The following is a 22,158-nucleotide window of genomic DNA, read 5'->3' as shown; positions in this document are numbered from 1 at the left end:
TTTTCCTAAATTAATATTCAGATTTTGGGGGGGGTCGTCTTATAATTATAATCTTATAATACGGTATATTTCATAATCAGTAACATTCAAAATACGAGGAGGCAAGTATTATCCCAACCTTTTAACCCACCCATCTTTTTCTTGTTTCAGATTGAAATATTTTTTTCTACTGTTATTCTTCAGAGTTTTCGTCTTGGTTGTATTTTTTTGTTCATTTTGTTGCAGCACAAAAGAGGAAGATTGGCTGACTGATATATATATATATATATATATATATATATATATATGTGTGTATATGTGCCCTGCTGTGATTGGATACTGCATTCTACATTTGCATACTGTAATGCTTCAATGTTTTTGTTTAACTATTGATATTTGATGCTACATTAGTAAAGAGAGAATCGTATGAATAATATTTGCCTCCTGTCTTTAATAAAATCCATACTTTGGGGGGGGCGTGGCTTGCCTTGCTTGGTGATGGCTGCTTAGGACCTTAGCTCCACAGCGAACCCCAGAAAATCCGCAACCATCCGACATTAGGTTTCGCCATGGGTCGTGTGAAACGTCCCTCACAGCAACACGAAGCCCTAGACACTCAACCCAGATCGTCTGGACACTCTCTGAGACATTATTTCCAGACCCCTGCGGTCCTGGACACTCAGCCACCTTCGCCCAACATGGCGCCCTCACCGGCCAGTACTTCCTCATCAGATGAACATCCACCCGTACAGCCTGAAGACGTGGCCTTAGTGGCTAGATCACTGGGTCTCCCGACTCCACACGTGGAAAACTGGTTGCAGGCCACCGCACTGAATCCCCGTGTGCTTCCGGCACCCCGCCACCCGAAACCTAGACGTATGGGTGAGGGGGTTGAGGGCCGCTATACCGCATCCACTCAGGAGGAGTAGGGTCGCCTGGCGTTTCGGCTCGGACTCCCATGGCTACCGCGCATAGCTAACACAGGTGATACGGACAGTGACCACATTCTACAGTTGACTTTCGCACGCCACGCACCATATATATATATATTTTTTTTTTAATTTTTTTTTTCTCGCCCGCCAGCTCGCTCGCCCGCTGACGGCATCTCGGGTCAGACAAACGGGTCCGTCCACCTATGGACTCCCTCCTGGCGCTACGTCACGCAGCTCTCACAAGAACTGTTACTCTTCACTTCGACCGTGCCATTTGAGATGGGCGCACCGTATAGTTCACCTATTACCTTCTCTCCAGGACCACGAGGGACATTCAGTGTCACTGAGACTTTCCGCACCTGGAGCATCATTCCTCGCCAGCTCCACATGCCCCTGACTTTTTGTTCGGCTCACTCATTTGGCTGGGAGTGGTATATTGTCTTGTTTCCTTTTCTTTCCTTCTTTATTTACTTATTTACTTTGTACAATCCTTTCTTTCTATATATGTATCCAATCGAGTCTCCGCGCATATGCTGATTGTGGACCCCCCCCTTTCTGTTCTGAGGATCCCTGATGCCATAGTCCTCATTTTAACCCCTGTTGCCTGACCTCTCAGTTGGCGTTTGCTGGGCACGCGCAGGCACTCGCACACTAGGGACCTATGCATCACTGTCTATACGCCTATATATGTACCCTTTTCTTTATTTATTTATTTGCTTATTTATATATATATATATATATATATATATATATATGTATTTTTTTTTTTATATATTATTTATAGTATTTTGACAACCTACTTTGGCTGCTCCATGAGCCCTCGGCTCACGCTTATCGTTCCCCTTACCCTAGTGCATCGTTGACGCTCTGGACTCACATGGGCCTCTGCTCATTCCTTGCTCACACGCATCTTGGCCTCCCGCCACAGGTGCTCGCTGGGAGTCGGGTCCTTCCTGCTAGGCGCACGCGCACATACATACAATGGGGACCCATATGTCTACGCTCATCTGTCTATCTATGTGCATGGGTTTTTTTTTTTTGTTTGTTTTTTTTTATTATATATATGTCTTATTTTGCTAACCCACTTTGGCTGCTCCGTGAGCCCTCGGTACACGCTTATTGTTCCCCTGACCCCAGTGCACTGTTGACGCTCTGGACTCATGTGGGCTTCTGCTCACTCCATGTTCACACACGTCTTGAACTCCCGCCACAGGTGTTCGCCGGGAGTCGGGTCCTTACTGCTAGACACACGCACACATTCATACACTGGGGACCCATATATCTATGCTCATCTGCCTATCTATGTGCATGTTTTTTTTTATTATTATTATTTACATGATAGCACTACATAAGCTCGGTTTGGGTCATTACGTGCCCATCATATGTCAGCGATTCCATGGGATGTCTATCTGTCACTTGTTATGATCTGCGCCTCGTTGTTCAACTGTTCTGATTTACGATATGTTTTTTTTTTCCATTGGGCTAGACTGTGATCTCTCTTTCATTGATACGCATGCTGTTTTGATGGTTACTCATTACAATGTGTTGGATGGTCTCTCTGATAAATTGCATTACGACGGGTATTTGCTGTGGAGCATTGCAATGTCTTGTCTTTGTTTTTTGTTTTTTGTCTTTGCACCTCCTTTTTTTTTTTTCCCCTCCCCTTTCTTCCTCTCTTTCCTCCCCCCCTTCTCCTTCTTCCCTTCTCTTCTTCTCCTACCTTATTGGTACTCCCCCTATTGTCGCCTTTTCTCTGGTTGCTCTCTGCTCTCGTGGCTCCTTTTGTTCGGCCCTCCCTTCGTTGTTCGTACCTGTGCTGTCATGTCTCCCCATGTCGCGCCCTTCCGTGCTTCCCCTATGGTGGTGATGAGTCTTAATGTACGAGGGCTTAACACGCCTGAGAAGCGCTCTTGGGTGTTTAGGGACCTTCAATGAGCCTCTCCCTCGGTGGTCTTGTTGCAGGAGACCCATTTCCGAGGTTCCCAGGCCCCTACGTTCCGTGATCAGGCGTTCCCACAAGTGTACACTAGTAATTATGCGTTATCTAAATCCAGGGGTACAGCCGTGTTGTTCTCACGCCATGTCCCTTTTCAACTGCTTGACACCCGGGAGGACCCTGAGGGGAGATTCACATTTGTTCGGGGTACAATTCATGATCAGGTTTTCACTTTTGCCTCCATCTATTTGCCCAACCGTAAACAGTGCTCTGCGTTATTAAGTATCCTACGGACTCAATCAAGGTCTGCTAATACTAGGTGGTGACTTTAATATGCCCCCTGACCCCCGGATGGATACATCCTCGGGGGTTTCTTGTCTACCGCCATCTCAACTTCGGCGCTTTGCCTCCATTCTTCGCAAATATCGATTGGTGGATTGTTGGAGGGCTTTTCACCCGGAAGGGAGGGACTATACATGCTATTCTGCTCCCCATCGATCGTACTCCAGGATAGATCTTCTCTTGATGGAGTATTGTCAGGTGGGTGCGCTGACTGGTTGCACCATTAACGCTGCTGAGCTTTCGGATCACTTGCCTGTTACGTTGAGCCTCCAGGCTCCACTTCACCGGCCCACCACCACGTCCTGGCGTTTAAATGAGTCTTTGCTCTCGGACGCGGAGGTAGTGAGTGACATTTCAGAGCAATTACAGCGCTATTTTCTGAAAAACACGACTGCGGAGGTGGGACCTTCTTCAGTTTGGGAGGCTCACAAATGCACGATTAGAGGGTTTCTTATAAGCAAAGCCTCTCATCTGAAACGCCTGAGAACTAGGGAGGTTTCGGACCTCTCTTCTCGCATTGCTGACTTGGAGGCCCTTCACAAACAGTCGGACGATGAACAGGTTTATTTGGATTTGCTGGCCCATCGTAAACGGTTGAGAAACTCTACTTAACTATAAAATCATGGGCTCCTTCCTACGCACCAAAGCCCACTACTATGAGTTTGGTAATAAGAGCGGCCGGATGCTTGCGCGAGCTCTGCGTGCAAGGCACCAGACGCTCTATGTTAGCAAGATTAAGACCCCCAGTGGCGTGACCTCCTGTTCTCCCATCGATATAGCGGACTCTTTTTTGTCGCTATTACCGCTCCCTCTACAATCTCCCTGTGTACCCGGCGGTTCCCCGCAGGGTGTCCTTAATCAGAGACTACCTAGCTGCGCGTGTTCGGCGCAGACTCTCGGTGGAACAGTTGGAATCGCTCGAGCTTGACATCACGGTGGAGGAGTTGGAGGTAGCCATGAAGTCGATGGACTCAGGGAAGGCTCCTGGTCCGGATGGGCTTCCCCTCCGCCACTATAAAGTCTTCTGGGGGCACCTGCAGGCCCCTTTCACAATCGTTGCTCAATGAGGTGCGTGCCGGCACTACCTTCCATCCTCACTCCCTCATGGCGACGATCACTGTGCTGAGGTGAGGGACCCTTTGCTCTGTCAGAGCCACAGGCCTATCTCCCTCCTCAATACGGACTTGAAGCTCTTTGCAAAGGTGCTGGCTACCAGACTGCAGTCTGTGTTGGGCACCTTGGTTCACCCTGATGGCACATACAGGGCTTTGAACTCGATACATTTGGCCCGGGCGACTGGTGAGAGGATTCTCCTTCTGTCCACGGACGCTGAGAAGGCCTTTGATCGGGTTGCATGGGACTACATGTTCCAGGTGTTGCGTGCGTTTGGATTCGGCCACTCGTGGCTGCATTGGATCACCGCCTTGTATTCGGCCCCCTCGGCGCGTATCCGTTTAAATGGTGCCCTCACAGGCTCCTTCCCCATCCGTAATGGTACCAGACAGGGGTGCCCGCTGTCTCCGCTCTTGTTTGCCATATCCTTGGAACCATTTCTGCAGTCGATTCGGAACAACCCGGATATTCACGGTCTGAAGTGTAATGACTCTTTGTATGAGGTGGCCGCTTATGCGGACGATTTACTTTTCACTCTAGCGCAACCCCGGATTTCTCTCCCAGTTCTTCAGGAAGAACTACGACAATTCGGATCCCTCTCTAACTTTAAAATAAATACAGACAAGTCCGAAATCCTGGATGTCTCCTTGACTCCAGATGAGGCAGGCGCAATCAAGGGGTCCTTTAACTACAGGTGGTGTCGTAACAGCATTCGGTACTTGGGGACCTGGATTCCCTCCGATCTGTGCACGGTTTTTCGCGAGAACTTCCCTAGACTCTTGGATCGGATTCGTTGTGATTTGCGTAGATGGTCCTTTCCCCATATCACCTGGCACGGAAGGGTTAGTGTGGTAAAGATGAATGTGCTCCCTCGGCTTCTTTATCTCTTTCAGACACTCCCTGTCCCCATTCCGAAGGAGTTCTTCTCTGAACTTCGATCGTTGGTTGCCAACTATGTCTGGCTGGGGAAAACGTCCAAGGATTCGCCACTCTTTTCTTATCAGGCCCAAAGAGAAGGGTGGGTTAGCTCTGCCTGGCTTTTGCGGTTACTATCGCGCGACTCACCTGTTACGGATGCTGGAATGGCGATTCAATCCACCCGCCAAATTATGGATATCGTTAGAACAGGCCACCACGTCGATCCCTCTGTCTTCTAGTCTGGGTCTTCGCCCTGGTGTTCTTCGAGTGTCGAGGACCGAGAATCCCTTTGTCCGGGCTACTGTGATGGTCTGGAGGCAGAGGTGTGTGAGCGGGTCTCTAACCACTTATCCTTCCCCACTGACTCCTATAGCAGACAACCCGGACTTTGTTCCGGGACGAGAGCGGGGATTCCTGGCGTCACTTGGGAGGCCCCCGAACTTACCGTTGTCGGCGTTATGGGATCGAACTGCGCCGTTGCCGAACACGCACTCCCCGCCGTTGAGCTCACTCTGCTGCAGCGCTTCCGATATGGTCAGGTTACTCGGTATGGGCTTTCCCTTCCGGGAAAACACCACCTTTCTAGAGACTTGACCCCCTTTCAGGCTCTGACCAGACGCCAAACACTGCCCAGGGGGGAAATATCTATCCAATACCGCCTGTTGCTCGCGGCTGATCTCACGTCGCCGCCGCCGTTTCAGGGTTACTGGGAGGAGGTCCTGGGTGAGTTGGCGCATAAATGTTCGGTGGCCTCCAAGGTACAAGAAACAGCAATCTACTTCTGTATCAGATTGCTGCACTTGCAATTCTCGTGCATATGTTAGACCGCCATGGTTCAATTTTGTATGATTACATGTCCCTTTCCTTTTACCCTTTTTGGCTACCTTCCCCTCCCCTTTCCCAGATTTCCTTTTACCCTTGCTCTGTTGAAAAATCAATAAACAGTGATTTACCTAAAATCCATACTTTGTCGCCGAAGGCTAGGAAAATCCTACATTTTTGTTTACAATGGTGAGGCAGACCGAAAGACTGAAGCTAGACTTAGAGACTGACTAGTATGTTTAGTTCATTTAAGCTTTAACCCCTTCATGACAATGGCTGATTTTATTTTTTTTACCCTTTTGTACCTTTTAACATTTCTGCGGTGCTCATGTTTGGCTATAATTTTATTTTCCCTCTGAATCCTCACAAAATTAGGTAAAGTGATGGAAAATCCCCTCCAAGTTTATCAATTCAGGTGTCCTGATTTCAGAAATACCTAATTTATATAGATTTTCCATACTTTCCCAGCACCAGGGAGCATACTATAAGGTGTACATTTTTTGTATAATTTTTATGCCTATGGCTTAACGGGTTTGGGGGTTGTGAACGGGGGCAGGAGGGTTATACTGGCTAGATGTTATGCTAGGGCAATGGGATCGAAGGTTTTTTAATTATTTTTTTTATTATCTTTTTTATATATTTTTTTTATTTTATTTATTTTTTATGGTATTTTTTTATATATATTTTTTACACAAAAATAGTTAGAGGTCCTCTTAGGGACCTCCTGAACATGCCAGTGATGTCACAATGACATCACAGCTCACATTATTATTTTTTTTATTATTATTATTTATATTATTATTTTAATGATTTTTTTATTATTATTTTTAAAATGAATTAACGTTTTTTTTTTTCCTTCACTGTTTCAGGACGGGAGGGGGAATGAGAGACATGGTTTCTCACTCCCCTCCCCGCGACCCCCCTGCACCGATCACACTGTGATCTCTATGCAGGTCCTCACAGATAGAGATCGCAGCGTCTGTGCCTCATCGGAGGACAGGATATCCCCTGTCAGCAGTGACGCAACCCGGAAGGGAATGCCCAATCGCGCGATCAGGCAGTTTGAAATGTAACAGCTTTCTGGCTTTCATCAGTTACATCAGATTGGATAGCAGAAATCCGGCAATGCCGGCTTCTGTTGTCAATTGGGAATCCAGGCTGTCAAACGACAGCCTCATCTCCCGTGCAGCGGCAGGGATGTGTCCTTGACGCTGCACGAAGGGCTGGACGTACCGGTATGTCCATAGGAGATTGAAGGGGTTAAGGGCAATAATTACAAGTAGCGTTTTGCTATTTCAATTTTTTTTTCCCATTTTTGTGCTATTTGGGGCATCTTTGTAGCCAGCCGATGCACTTTACCTTATCAAACCATATTTTTTTTTTAAACTAGACACCCCAGGGTATTTCAAACGCTAGTATCTTAACTCTTTCTATGCACTAATTCTACCCCCAGTCAAACTTTGTGGTAGTCATTTTTTTTAATTAAGGTATGAATTTACTGCTCCTGGTATATACCACTGTCAAACAACATTCCAATACGTGTTCAGCAACAGCTCCTGATTACAGTGATAAACCTATGCAATGGGTGTTGTCAGGTTGTTTGGGGGAGGGGAGGATTAGCCACATTTGGGGTATGCAGAATTCAGTTGAAAATTACTCCTCATGTTCTATTCGGGACAGTTTTGAAGTCGGCCAATTCAACTTACCCCATCAAACCATATATGTTTGAAAACTAGACACCCTAAGGTATTTCAATTCCTGGTATTTGAACCCTTTCCAGGCACTAATACTACAACCAGCCGTAGTCAAAGTAAAAAAAAAAAAAAAAAAAAAAAAAAAAATCTAAGCAAAACCAATGACCCTCAAATAGTAAATAAATATGTTAATGACTAAGCAAATGTACTTATCTTCCTGAGGACCAGCAAAGAAGTAATTTGAGGAATCACTGGATTTTACAATTTTACATGTTATGGGCTTTTATGATTGGTTCATCTGTGTTCCATTGTTCATGTTTGTTTGTACTGTTTTTTTCTCAACCTGATTAACTTTTTTGCTGCTATGGAGACTTAGGCATAATATGAGCCTCTTGTCTGTTAAAAAAATCATATTGTTTTTTATAACTATACACCCAGGGGTATTTTCCATGCACACATTTACCACCAGCTACATTCTACATTAGGAATCTACAGCTCCTGGTATATGTCACAGCCAAACAACACCCCAATATGTGTTCAGCTACTTCTCTTGAGTACAGTGATACGCCCACACTTTTGTTTGGGAGCTAAAAGGTCATATTTGGGACGTGTGCATTTTTCAACTTGACATGTGGTCATCCTGCCCCCATGTGTTATTTTGGACATTGTTAAAGTTGGCAAATTCAATTTACCCCATCAAGCTACATAGGTTTGAAAACTAGATGCCCTAGGCCTGGGGTATTTCAGATGCCAGTATTTTAACCCTTTCCATGCACTTATTTCACCATTAGCCTTTGTCAACATTTGTGGTGCTATTTTTGTGTCCCCCCCCCACACACATTGTACTTCAGGTGTGAATTTACAGCTCCTGGTATATGTCACCGTCACACAACACTCCAATATGTGTTCAGTAACATCTCCCAAGTACAGTGATTCTACCTCTTCATAAGGGTTTGACTAGCTATTTGGGGGCAAAAGGGCCATTTGGGGCACGCACATTTTTCACCGTTGAACTTTATTTGGTGATCCACTGACCATGCTCTATTTGGTACATCCTTGAAGCCGGCCAATTCAAAGTGCCCAACAAAACAATGTATTTTTTGAAAATTGACACCCCAGGGTATTTCAAATGCTGGCATTTTAACGGCAGCCTTTGTCAAAGTTTGCAGTAGTATTTTTGTGTGTATTTTTCCCCACACACGTTATACTTCATGTATGAATTTACAGCTCCTGGCATATATCACTGTCACACAACACACCAATGTGTGTTCAGCAACATCTCAAGTACAGTGCCTTGCATGGGTTTGTCGGGTTATTTGGGAGGTAAAAGGCCACCTTTGAGAGGTGTGCCTTTTTTGAAATTTGGACATCTGGTTAGTCGGTGCCCATTTCCTATATTTAGGACATTTTTTAAATCTGTCAATTTGTTTTACCTCTATTGTTTTGTTTTTAAACCAGACTTCCCCTGGGCAATTAACATCCCAGTATCTTTCATGCGAGAGTTTTTGTGAAGCTACAGCGCAAATTGTAGGACTTTGTGTATCTCAGAAAATCTCAACATAACGAAAACAAATATTCCTTAGGATCGAGGCCCAGTCTAGCTGTAATTGGGCTGCAACGTGAATAGAAACGCTTTTTTTTTTTTTACGTGGAGGAGACGGAGGGGTGCATATATATATATATATATATATATATATATATATATATATATATATATATATATATATATATATATATATATATATATATATATATATACCGTATTGGCTCGGATATAGGCCGCCCCCGTATATAGGCCGCACCCTAAAAGTTTGGTGCTTTTTTAAAGAAAAAGTTTTTTTTCTTTAAAAAAGCACCAAAAAAAACATGCTGCCACTGTCCTCCCCCCCGAGATATGCTGCCACTGTCCTCCCTCCCCGAGATATGCTGCCACTGTCCTCCCCCCCGAGATACGCGGCCGCTGTCCTCCCTCCCCGAGATATACTGCCACTGTCCTCCCTCCCCGCGATACGCTGCCACTGTCCTCCCTCCCCGCGATACGCTGCCGCTGTCCTCCCTCCCCGCGATCCGCTGCCCTCCCTCCCCGAGATCCGCTGCCCTCCCTCCCCGAGATCCGCTGCCCTCCCTCCCCGAGATCCGCTGCCGCTGTCCTCCCTCCCCGAGATCCGCTGCCGCTGTCCTCCCTCCCCGCGATACGCTGCCGCTGTCCTCCCTCCCCGCGATACGCTGTCGCTGTCCTCCTCTGCCCCCCCTCCTCGACTTACCGGAGCAGACTCCCGGGTGTCTTCAGGGCCGGCGAGGGACATCTACGCAATACGCGTATGCAACTTCCGGTACCGTTACCGGAAGTTGCATTTGCGTATTGCGTAAATGTCTCCCGCCGGCCCCGCAAGACACCCGGGAGTCTGCTCCGGTAAGTCGGGGGTGGGCAGAGGTAAAACGCTTAGATAACCTCCCGTGCCGGCACCCCCCCCGTGGGAAGTGCTGGCAGGGGAGGCTGTCTGAGCAGAGAAGGATGCAGGTCCCCTGCACCGCTGCGGGGGATCTGTATCTTAACCCCGCTGCCTGCCCGGCGCCCGGGACTGCATGTCCCGGGCGTCGGGCGCTAGAGCCCGAATATAGGCCGCACCCCCACTTTAAAAACTTAAAGTGGGGGAAAAAAGTGCGGCCTATATTCGAGCCAATACGGTATATATAATCGGCGGCAGGGGCTAATAATAGATATGGGCGGCGGCCCATTTCCGCCGCATTGTAGAGTGGTCTGTTCTCCCCACTAAACAATGGGTATCGTTGGAGGAATCCTTCTTGACATGTCCAATTAGTGCGATACCATGGATTCGCGATCCATTGAGGTGTGTCTCGTACTCTGCACTAGGGCTGCAACTAACGATTATTTTAATAATCGATTAGTTGGCTGATTATTTTTTCGATTCATCGATAAATCGGATAAAAAAATGCAATTTTTTTTTATTTAAAATAATGTAATAAAAAACGTACAATTTACACTTTCATCTCTTTATTGCAACGGCCTCTCGCTATTCGCCTTCTTTTTTACTGACATAATAATAAAAGCTACAAGAACCCAAACACAGTGTTTCTCAAACTAGGTTTTAATACAGAGTTATTAGTAAATATTAATTCATATGTTAACTATTTTTCAAAGCCTTGTTTATATTTTCTTTTATTTACCAAACTGCCCCCAGTTATGCACATCTGACCCCCAGCTTGCCACTCTGCCCCAATATGCCTTATACCTCTTATATGCCAGAGATTCCACTGTGCCCCTGATATGCCTTATACTCCTTATATGCCAGTGATATCCAACTGAGCCCCCTGATATACCTTTTACCTCCAGATATGTCTTATGCCCCCCTGATATGCCTTATAACTTCCAATATGCCACTCGCCCCCATTTATGCCTTATACCTCCCTATATGCCACTGTGCACCCTGATATGCCACTCTGCTCCACATAAATGCCCTGCACCACCCTGAAATTCTCCCTGATTCACCACTCTGCCTCCCCCAGATATGCCACTCTGAAATTCATTATACCTCCCATACACCACTATAACTCACCCATACACCACTCTGCCTCCTCCCCCTCCCATACACCACTCTGCCTCCTCCCCCCTCCCATACACCACTCTGCCTCCTCCCCCCTCCCATACTCCACTCTGCCTCCTCCCCCCTCCCATACTCCACTCTGCCTCCTCCCCCCTCTCCCATACACCGTTCTGGCGCCTCCCCCTCCCATACACCGTTCTGGCTCCTCCCCCTCCCATACACCACTCTGCCTCCTCCCTCCTCCCATACACCACTCTGCCTCCTCCCCCTCCCATACTCCACTTTGCCTCCTCCCCCTCCCATACTCCACTCTGCCCCCTCCCATACGCCACTCTGCCTCCTGTCAGCAACAGAGGTTCACAAGACACAAGGGAGCCGGAGGCAGAGTGGCGTATGGAAGGGGGAGGGGCCAGAGTGGTGTATGGGAGGGTGGCTCCCATACACCCCTCTGACTCCTCCCCCCTCCCATACACTGCTCTGCCTCTCTCCCGACTCCTTGGTGTTTTGTGAACCTCCGTTGCTGACAGGCACCTACACTGCAGCTTCATAGAAGCCTCAGCGTAAGTGAAGGGCAGTAACGGAGGCTGTCTGTGCGATGCAGACCCCCACCAGCTGACAGAGAGGATTATCCTCTGCAGGAGACCTCGATTCTCTGTCAGCCGGTGGGGGTCTGCACGATGCGCACAGACAGCCTCCGTTACTCACCTTCACTTACACTGAGGCTTCTATGAAGCTGCAGTGAAAGTGCCTCAGCAACGGAGGTTAACAAAACACCAGGGAGTCGGGAGAGAGGCAGAGCAGTGTATGGGAGGGGGAGGAGTCAGAGGGGTGTATGGGAGGGGAGAGAGACGGAAGTGAGAGACTGGCCGACGGTGAGGGGAATCCAGGTCCCCTGCAGCGTTGCGGGGGATCTGGATTCTAGTGTTATAATCCGATCTCTGTTTGAGGTCGGATTATATAAGGATAAAATCGATAAAAATCGATTCAACTAATCGATAATGAAAATCATTGACAATGATTTTCATTATCGATTAGTTGTTTCAGCCCTACTCTGCACACCCACTTATTGTCCCCACCTTGAGAGTCTTTAGGAACATTTTGAGGGAAGGCTCGCTCTCCAGGCTCCCTGGCTCATTACTCCCTCTGGAGGGGAACCCGAGCTTCCCACCGAGCCACTCCCTGGGTGGCTTGAAAGCCTTTTTACCTCCTAAAGTGCACCTTCTTCGCCTGTGCCATGTAGTTAGTGGATGTGAGATTAAACCCTTGGGGGCATTACTTGGTCGGGGTTCTCCTACTTTTTCGCTCCAATTCCTCTACCACCAACTCAGGCACTTTATCATGTCCTCAGGGGTCTTGCCGCTTGCTGATAGGCCGCTTACACCTCTGGAAAGGTATTGTCTCGAACAGAAGGAACCTCCCCACGTATTGTCCAAGTAGTACGTGCTATTGTTGGCGCTGGAACCGTTGGCTAACCCTTATTACTTTTGCCTTTGGGAGAGGGACTTGAATTGTTCATTCTCCTCGGAGGACTGGACGAAAATTCTTTCTATAACACACAAGGGCTCGGTTTCTAGCCGGATGCAGGAAACAGGAAGTTCTACTTACCGAGAGCTTCTTTTCCCTGTCAATCCCTGGTGACACAAGGATAGACTCCTCCTCCGTACCTGATAGGGCAGGACTCCAAACTTTAAAAGGGCCCTCCCCTCCTACTAACACCAGTGAATATCAAAGACCACACAGGCAAAGAAATCTGATGCAACAAAGTTTATTGAAAAGAAGGGAGGGAACAAAAATGTGTCACCAGGGATTGACAGGGAAAAGAAGCTCTCGGTAAGTAGAACTTCCTGTTTCCCTGCCATCCCAGGTGACACAAGGATAGATTTACCAAAGAAGAAGGGTGGGCAAACTAAGGAGACAAAACAGCCTCAAGGACCTTCCGACCGAAAAGAGAGTCCTCCTGAGCCATATGGTCGAGACGGTAATGCTGCACAAAAGCGTGGAGAGTCCGCCAAGTAGCCGCCTTGCAGATCTGGTCAGGCAAAAGGCAACATCTTTCAGCCCAGGAAGTGGAGACCGCCCTAGTAGAGTGGGCACGGATCCCCACAGGAGCAGGTTGGCCGGCTGCAGAATATGCCAAGTTGATGGTTGCAACAATCCACTTGGCGATGGAAGACTTGGAGATACTGATGCCCCTGTTGGGCCCTGAAGAGGCCACGAATAAACGAGAGGACTTACGCAGGGGTAGAGTCCGTTCCAAATAGATGGTGAGGCATCTCTTCAGATCCAGAGTGTGAAGAACTTCTTCTTCAGCCGAGCCAGGATCAGGAAAAAAGGTAGGCAACACAATCTCCTGGTTCTTGTGGAAAGCCGACTGAACCTTGGGTGCAAATTCAGGTGGCAGAGAGAGAACCACCTTATCCGGGAAAAAACGGAGAAACGGTTCCTTCGTAGACAAAGCCTGGAGTTCACAAATCCGACGAGCGGAAGTAATGGCTACTAAGAAGGCCGTCTTCAGCGATAATAGATACAGGGAAACCGACTGAAGAGGCTCAAAAGGAGGTAATGTGAGTCTTCGAAGGACGAGATTCAGGTCCCACGGAACCATCCTGGTGACTGAACGAGGACGTATCCTGACGATGGCCTTGGCAAAACGTCTGATCACAGGCAGAGATATAAGCTCGAACCCGAGGAGAGCACTGATGGCAGAAATCTGTACCCGGATCGTAGAAGGCTGAAGGCCACAGTCGAATCCTTCCTGGAGGAAATCCAGAATAGAGGCAGAGGAACAGGAAGTTGGCGAAATCCCCTTGGAACCACACCAACTGTGAAATCTCTTCCAGATCTTAATGTATCGCAGAGAGGTAACCTTCTTTCTACTCTGCAGAAGAGTCTCAGCCACATGACAAGAAAAACCTTGCGCTCTCAGCAGTCCGCGTTCAATCTCCAGGCCGTCAGGTGGAACACGGCAGGGTTTGGGTGTAGGAATGGACCCTGATGTAGAAGGTCTTTCCAAGCTGGGAGCTTCAGAGGGGAAGAGATACCTAGAGCGATCAAGTCGGAATACCAGACTCGCTTCGGCCAGTCTGGTGCTATCAGGATCACAGAGGCGTGGTCCTTCTTGATCTTCTGCAGGACCCTGGAGATTAGGGCAAACGGAGGGAAAACGTATGCGAGACGGAAATCCCATTCCTGTGAGAAGGCATCTATTGCCAAGGGATGATCCTGAGGCCTGAGGGAAAAGAAGACCGGAACCTGAGCATTGTCTCTGGAAGCCATTAGGTCGACCTCGGGCAAGCCCCACCTTTGGACGATTAGATTGAAGGCTCTCGGATGCAGAGCCCACTCGCCGCTTAGCACAGGAGTTCTGCTCAGGAAATCTGCTTGAGAATTCAAAGTTCCTCTGAGGTGAACGGCGGACAGAGTCATGTGATGGGCCTCTGCCCAAAAGGAAATCCTGAGCGATATACGGAGAAGTTGAGGACTTCTTGTGCCCCCTTGTCTGTTGACATAGGCTACCACTGCTTGATTGTCGGAACGAAGCAAAATGTCCTTGCCGGCGAGCAGATGCTCCCAGTGATGCAGAGCTTTTTCTACTGCAAGTAACTCCAGACAGTTTGAGGGAAGAAGTGTTGTAGCTGGAGACCAGAGACCCTGCACAAACAGGTCTTGATACGTAGCTCCCCATCCCTTGATGCTGGCGTCGGTGGTGAGAAGTACCTTGGAGACAAGAGACCATCTTTTCCCGGCTGCAAGGACGTTCCGTTGGAGCCACCAGGAGAGGGAAGCTCTGACCTGCGGAGGAAGACAGACACGCCTGTCCAGAGCCAAGGGGGTGTCTTCTAGATGGTTGAGGACAAATCTCTGAAGTATTCTCATGTGGGCCAGAGCCCAGGGCACTGCATAATTTGCGGAGACCATCTTGCCCAGCAGGGACATACATAACCGTAAGGGGCTGCGGTGCGCAGAGCGAATTCTGCGTACTAGGAATCGAATCCCCTCTATTCTGGCAGTCGGAAGGAAAGCCTTCCCGGAGCAGGAATCCAGGCGAAGACCCAGGAACACTAGATGTTGAGAGGGAATGGTGCAGGATTTGTCCCAGTTCAGAATCCAGCCGAGACTTTGTAATGTGTTGACCACCGTGGAAAGATGAACCCGAAGAATCTGCGCCGACCGGGCATGGATAAGCCAATCGTCCAGATAAGGAATGACTGAGATACCCTGAACACGGAGATGGGCCGCCACGACTGCCAAGAGTTTTGTGAAAACTCTTGGTGCTGCTGACAAACCGAATGGCAGGGCTTGAAACTGGAAATGCTGGACAGTTGAACCCCGAGGAATCGCCACTCTCAGGAAACGTTGATGAGACGGATGGATGGGAACGTGGAAATATGCATCCTTTAGGTCTAATGAAGCCATGAAGTCGTTGAGGCATAAGGTGTCGAGGGTGGATCTCACTGTTTCCATCTTGAACCTGATGAACTGGAGGTGACGGTTCAAAAAACGCAAGTCTATGATTAAGCGAAGGCCACCCGGTTTCTTGGGGACCAGAAAAACCGGAGAATAAACCCCCTGGCCTTGTTCTGGCCAAGGAACAGGAACCAGGACTCTGATGTCTGTCAACTGATGAATGGTGGAAAACAGGACCGACCGCTTCACCTGGTCTGGAGGAAGGTGGGAGATCAAAAAATGGTCCGAAGGTCTGGTCCGGAATTGAAGTTGATAGCCGTGCGATACAACGGCTCTCACCCAGGGGTCTCGGGTGAGTGAGAACCAACTGTCGGTGAAAAAACGAAGTCTTCCTCCCACCGGAATGGAGAAGGCGTCATGCAGCGTTCTTGGGGTCTTGAAACGCTTTGGGGAAGGCGATCCTGTCAAATCTCCCCCTTCCCCGAGGGAATCTGCCTCGAAAGTTTTGCTCTCTAGACGAGGGGTTGAATCTAGAACTATGGCCTCTAGATTGTCCCGGGAAAAAAGGCCGAAAGGACTGCCGTCTTTTCGAAGGAGGCTTTCGCTGAGGCATCCAATGCTTGTCCCCTGTGGTCTTCTCCAAAAGGGACTCCAGCTCTTCCCCAAATAAAGTCTTGCCCTTAAAAGGGATATTAAGAAGCCTGTTCTTAGAGGCATTATCCGCCGCCCAGGCCTTAAGCCACAAGGCTCTTCTAGCTGCCACCGAAAGCGCCGAAGCTCTGGCTGTCATTCTGATGTTTTCGATTGAAGCATCACAGAGAAAATCCACGGCCAATCTCACGGCAGCAACATTCTTGAGGATAGTCTCCCTGGAGGTTTTGGCAGCAATATCCTCTTCGATCTGGGAGAGCCAAATCTTGACAGCTCTGGAAACTGAGGCAGAAGCAATTCCAGGTTTAAAGGCCGCAGCCGAAGCCTCGAAAGATTTCTTAACTGCAGCTTCGGCTTTCTTTTCCATGTGGTCAGAAAAATGAGAGCCATCCTCAAGGGGCAGAGTAGTCTTTCTGGAGACCTTCATAACAGCAGTATCCACCAGCGGGGTAGCGCAAAAATCAGCAAAGTTCTCATCAAAGGGAAACATGCGTTTAACCCGTCTGGACATGTTAACCCTCCTTTCCGGGTGGTTCCATTCCTGCTTGATAACGTCAGAAAGTGCAGGATGAACAGGGAACGAGGCAGACTGCTTGGAGAAGCTGGCACCAAAGAAAGAGTCATTTTTCTGGGTGGAGGCCTCCTCCAAATGCATAGCTGACCTCACAGCAGAAATCAAAGTCTCAATTTCCTCCACCGGGAACAAAAAAGAACTTTCCTCCCGGATCTCTCCTTCCTCTGAGGAACCTTCCTCTACCTCAGGATAATCAAACTCAGAGTCTGAGAACAAAGGCTGACGCCCCAGGAGAGCAGGGTCTTGTACCGCGGGAAGGTGATGATAGGCAGGAACAGGAACAGGAACCGTCTGACGGAAGGCAGAGAAGGTAGACTGCATCTCCTCTTTAAGCCAGACCAAAAATTCCCTACCCCCAGACGGCTCAGAATCCGCTACAGATCTCAGGCAAGCGGAGCAGAGTTTCTTCCTTGAATCCTGCAAAGCCTTGTGACACCCGGAGCATTGGGCATGTTTAGACTTCATAACAGCTTTCTTGGGCTTGACCTCAACAGAGGGCGGCTCAGAATTATCAGGGGCCAACATGATGAAAGATGCAACAGCACCTGACCAAAAGAAGCAGCAGGAACACACACAGCATTCAAATAGCTTACCTTCCATATATACAGTGAAAAAGGAGCTGAAATTAGGCTGGAATCTGCAACAGCAGAGAGTTTGGCGCCAAATTTTCAAATTCTGACCAAAACGAGGCTTGGAATGCACAACCAGAAGTGCAGAAGCCCAATCGGAAGACAGCAGACACCATATTGGCCGAAGCCAGTAAGCCGCAACAGCGGCATCTAGTGGCTGAAACACAGACCGGCAGGCGTCCCCGGCTATAGGAGGTGCTGGCAACCTGCTGGCATCTCCGTACACACGGCCGGTGGAGCTGCCGCTAACCGCCAGGACGGCGGCCAGGATCACCGCCGGGACGCCGGTACAGCCGAACACCGCCGGGGTGCCGGCACTGCCGCGATCACCGTGACGACGGCGCCGCCGGGGGCCGCGATAACCACCGGGACGACGGAGCCACCGCGGCCGCGAACACCTCCGAGACGACGGCGCCGGGACGACGGTGCCGCCGCGGCCGAGATCATCGCCGGAACAAGCGCTGGGCGACGCAGCACCAGCCATCAGGCTGAGGTGCAAGGTATCCCCCAGGAATGGGGGCTTAGCCCGGGGAAACGGCTCAACCTAGAGCCTAGAAAATAATAAAAAGGTAGACGAGTCCCCTACCTGGTAGGGCAGGAAAAAAACACTGGTGTTAGTAGGAGGGGAGGGCCCTTTTAAAGTTTGGAGTCCTGCCCTATCAGGTACGGAGGAGGAGTCTATCCTTGTGTCACCTGGGATGGCAGGGAAACAACCTTTAAGATACTTACAAGATGGTATAGGGTCCCTTTGGACATCCACAGGTTTTTACCCCAAGTGTCACCTACCTGTTGGAGAGGCTGGGCCCATCCAGGTTCCTTACAACACATTTGGTGGTCGTGCCCCGTTATTATACCCTTTTGGGAAGCCGTCGTAAAAGCCATTCGTGAAATTGCCAATCCTGATTTTCAGGCTTCTCCCGAATCTATTCTCCTCCATCACACAGATATTCCGCTTACGAGTTACAAAAAGTCTCTGACATTCCATCTGATTAATGCGGCTAACGCTATTCTCCCTCGACACTGGAAGTCAGCCACCCCTCCCTCATTTTCAGCTTGGGTAAATCAGGTTGAATTTGTTTACCAAATGGAAGTTTTGGTTTGGTCCGCCAAGGGTGCTGGTCATAAAATTGAGCTTAGATGGTTCCATTGGCGTACATACGTGGCGAACTTGGAAAAGCATCTCCCACCTATCTCTTTATAAGGCGATATCTGCTACTTGCCTCTCATGACACGAGGTTTTGCCGGGGGACTCCCCTTGTATGCTTTCTCGTGTGCATTTCCATATGGGGCACTTGATTGCCACTGGTTATCGGGACATCCCACTGGACCCTGGGACTGACATGTTTCGTTATAATTTCTTTGTTATTTTTTTATTTTTACATGCCGGGTATTCTTCCTCCTTCGCGGATTGTCCCAACCATACCACTGGGACGGGCGTGATTACACATTTGTAGTGCCTGGCCAGTTTTATGTTCTTTATTTAGTTCATACACTCTGCAAGGTGCCGTTAATTAACCTTCTCACATACTTAAAGCCAATACAGAGAGGTGCATTTGCTCCTTTACATGTCTCATCGAATGCAACCTCTCAGCTCTCCATTGCGATAATGTCACCGGTTTCCAACCGTCTGGGGCTGATATCGTTGTAAGCCTTTACCCTCTGAGTCTATATGTGTTGATACTGTACCTTATGTGTTGGCTATGTGTCAGGTTTGAATTTGTTACTTTTACCTGTGATACACGGGCCACCCAGACCACATCGCAAATTTAGCTTATCTACCGCAATGTCTACTTTTGGTCTATAATATCCTTACTGTCATGTTTCTGCTTGTATCAACACCACTGTGTACCGTGTTCCTTAGACATATGTCCAACCATACCGGATGTTCATTGTTATTTCTGTATATGACACTCTGTATTGTGTTTATTTTCCCAAACGTGCAATAAACAGAGAATTGAGGGGAAAAAAAAAAAGTATATATATTCAGCTGTTATTTTGAAATCATATTTCAAGAGATAAATACTTATGTAGTTAAAAATGGATGTCTAATGCGTATATGTGATGGGGCCCATCACATAAATCAGTAACAAAGGGAGGGTCTTGCTGGTGGCAGGAATACAAATAGTGCTGGCTGGAGGCGATCATACAAGGGTCTGGGGGGCACCACATTAATCTATACTAAAAAGGTGCTGGCCGAGGCATCAATACACAAGGGACAAACACACTAAGGGGGGTATCAACGACAAAATCCAGTGTGTGTGTGGGTGTGGCAGAGCCTGTCCTGGTGTGCGCGTCTGGGTGCCAGCGTGGAAAAGACTGTCCTGGTGCGTGCGTTTGGTTATCTGGTTCCTGGCACTTAATTTACAGTAGGAACTATTTCATCTTTACTTATCCAGAGATAAAACGCCCTCCTGAATTTGTAGTGACGTATGTATGTACGTGTGTGTTTTTTTTTTTTCATAAAAATGGGCTGCTCAGTCTTAAATGCCCGGGCCTATTTTTTGTCCCAGTCCAGGCCTGTTAGGATCTGTCCGTTTTGGCACTATTAAAACCTCTTTTGGTGCTTTCTAGCAGGGAAGGGATTATATATAAAACTATACACGAGTGATTAATAGGAGCGGCCCAAAAACCCACTAATTTTTACTAACCATTTGTTTTCCCTGAATAGTGGCAGTACACGTCAATTTAATTGACTCAAAACTCTGTGCCAGATTACCATCCCAAGAAACACTGCATCTCCTTGGGCTATTCTTAAAACAGCTTTCCATTTGTGCACAGATTACAAACTTCTTCCTGCAACCGTCTGGTAGCAGAACAGAACCTTCTGCGCAAGCAACATGCTTTGCTTCAAAGGCAGACTTCTTCGGAGTGGGTGGCGGTATTCTGTCCTTATCTAGTTTTACTGGAGGTACAGGACTAGACATCTGCATGCAAGGTCAGAAATAAGACAACCAGGAGGGGAGAGGATATTTTAGAGACAAAGAAAAATCTTACCGTAAACTCCTATTTGTGTGGCAGATGGGCGACACAGAAATCCTTGTACTGACATGCACCCACTGCAGTCAGACAGGTGGTACAGCTTAAATATCCAATTTTGAGTTTGGTGAGCACTCGGAGGAAGACTAGCCCCAGACAGCAACCCGTGTGCCACCCCTCAGGACTATCGTCCATCCTCGAAGGGGGCAAGAAAGAACTGAGGATTGTTGGAGCGAGGATTTATGGGCAAGGAGGAGGGGGGTTTAACCTTTTCATATAGTTTTACAGGCATTACAAGTGTTAAAAGTTCATTTTATTGCCTTTGCTAGGTCTGCAGCAGTTGGGCTTTCTAAGTTTTTTTTGTTTTTGTTTTTTTTAATTACTTTAGGGCTCTTGTAGGATTTTAAAATTAGAAGCCATTACTTTAAAACTGGGTTATGTTTCAATAATACACTTACACTACCTGCAAAACCTTGTTTTGTGTAGTAGAAATGTGTACTGTTAATGGTGAATTTAAAAGGCTGCTAAATGGAAGAGACTTTCAAAAACAGAAACCTTAATATGCTCACCCTAGAACAGGGCTCAACAAATCCCAGGTGCCATGGCGACAGTTTAGTCCTGGCGCCTAGGTGTTAGTCAGCCTGTTACATCTACAAAAGATTGCCCCCACATCACCACAATCGTGGTGATCGCATGGGCACTGCTGCTGTCTGCCCAGACCAGCACAGCCACTCAGAGCCCGCCCTCGAGCCTGAGATCACTCCCACGGAGTGATCCTGTAGGCTGAAAACGCGGTTGCAGGAAAACCAGCAATCGCGGTTTCAGCTGCCACAGGCAGCTTCAGGGAAGGGGGTGATGTGCCGATTTGGTCCCCACACAACATAGAAACATAGAAAGTGACGGCAGATAAGAGCCAGAAGGCCCATCCAGTCTGCCCAACCTCTGAGTACTCTCCTTTAGTACTTGCCCTTATCCTATATCTAGCTTGGCATTATGCCTATCCCATGCTTGCTTAAATGACTTTACTGTATTAACATCTACCACTTCCACTGGGAGGCTATTCCATGCGTCCACTACCCTTTCCGTAAAGTAATATTTTCTGATGTTACCATTAAACCTTTGCCCCTCTAGTTTATGCTTGTGTCCTCTTGTTGCGGTTTTATTTCTTCTTTTAAATAAACTTTCTTCCTTTACTTTGTTGATTCCCTTTAAGTATGTAAATGTTTCTATCATATCCCCCCTGTCCCGTCTTTTTTCCAGGCTATATAGGTTAAGATCCTTTAACCTGTCCTGGTAAGGTTTATTTTGTAATCCATAAACCATTTTAGTAGCCCTTCTCTGCACTTTCTCCAACATATCTATATCCTTCTGGAGATATGGTCTCCAGTACTGTACACAATACTCCAAGTGAGGTCTCACCAGTGATCTGTACAGCGGCATGAGCACTTCCCTCTTCCTACTGCTAATACCTCTCGCTATACAACCAAGCATTCTGCTAGCATTACCTGCTGCTCTACTGCATTGTCTACCTACCTTTAAATCCTCAGAAATAATTACCCCTAAATCCCTTTCCTCACACGTTGAGGTTAGGACAGTACCAAATAGTCTATACTCTGCCC

This window comes from Spea bombifrons, chromosome 6 (genome assembly GCF_027358695.1).
Source record: "Spea bombifrons isolate aSpeBom1 chromosome 6, aSpeBom1.2.pri, whole genome shotgun sequence".
Taxonomy (NCBI): Eukaryota; Metazoa; Chordata; class Amphibia; order Anura; family Pelobatidae; genus Spea; species Spea bombifrons.
The sequence above is the reverse complement of the archived record's forward strand: the minus strand, read 5'-3'. Positions refer to the sequence as shown.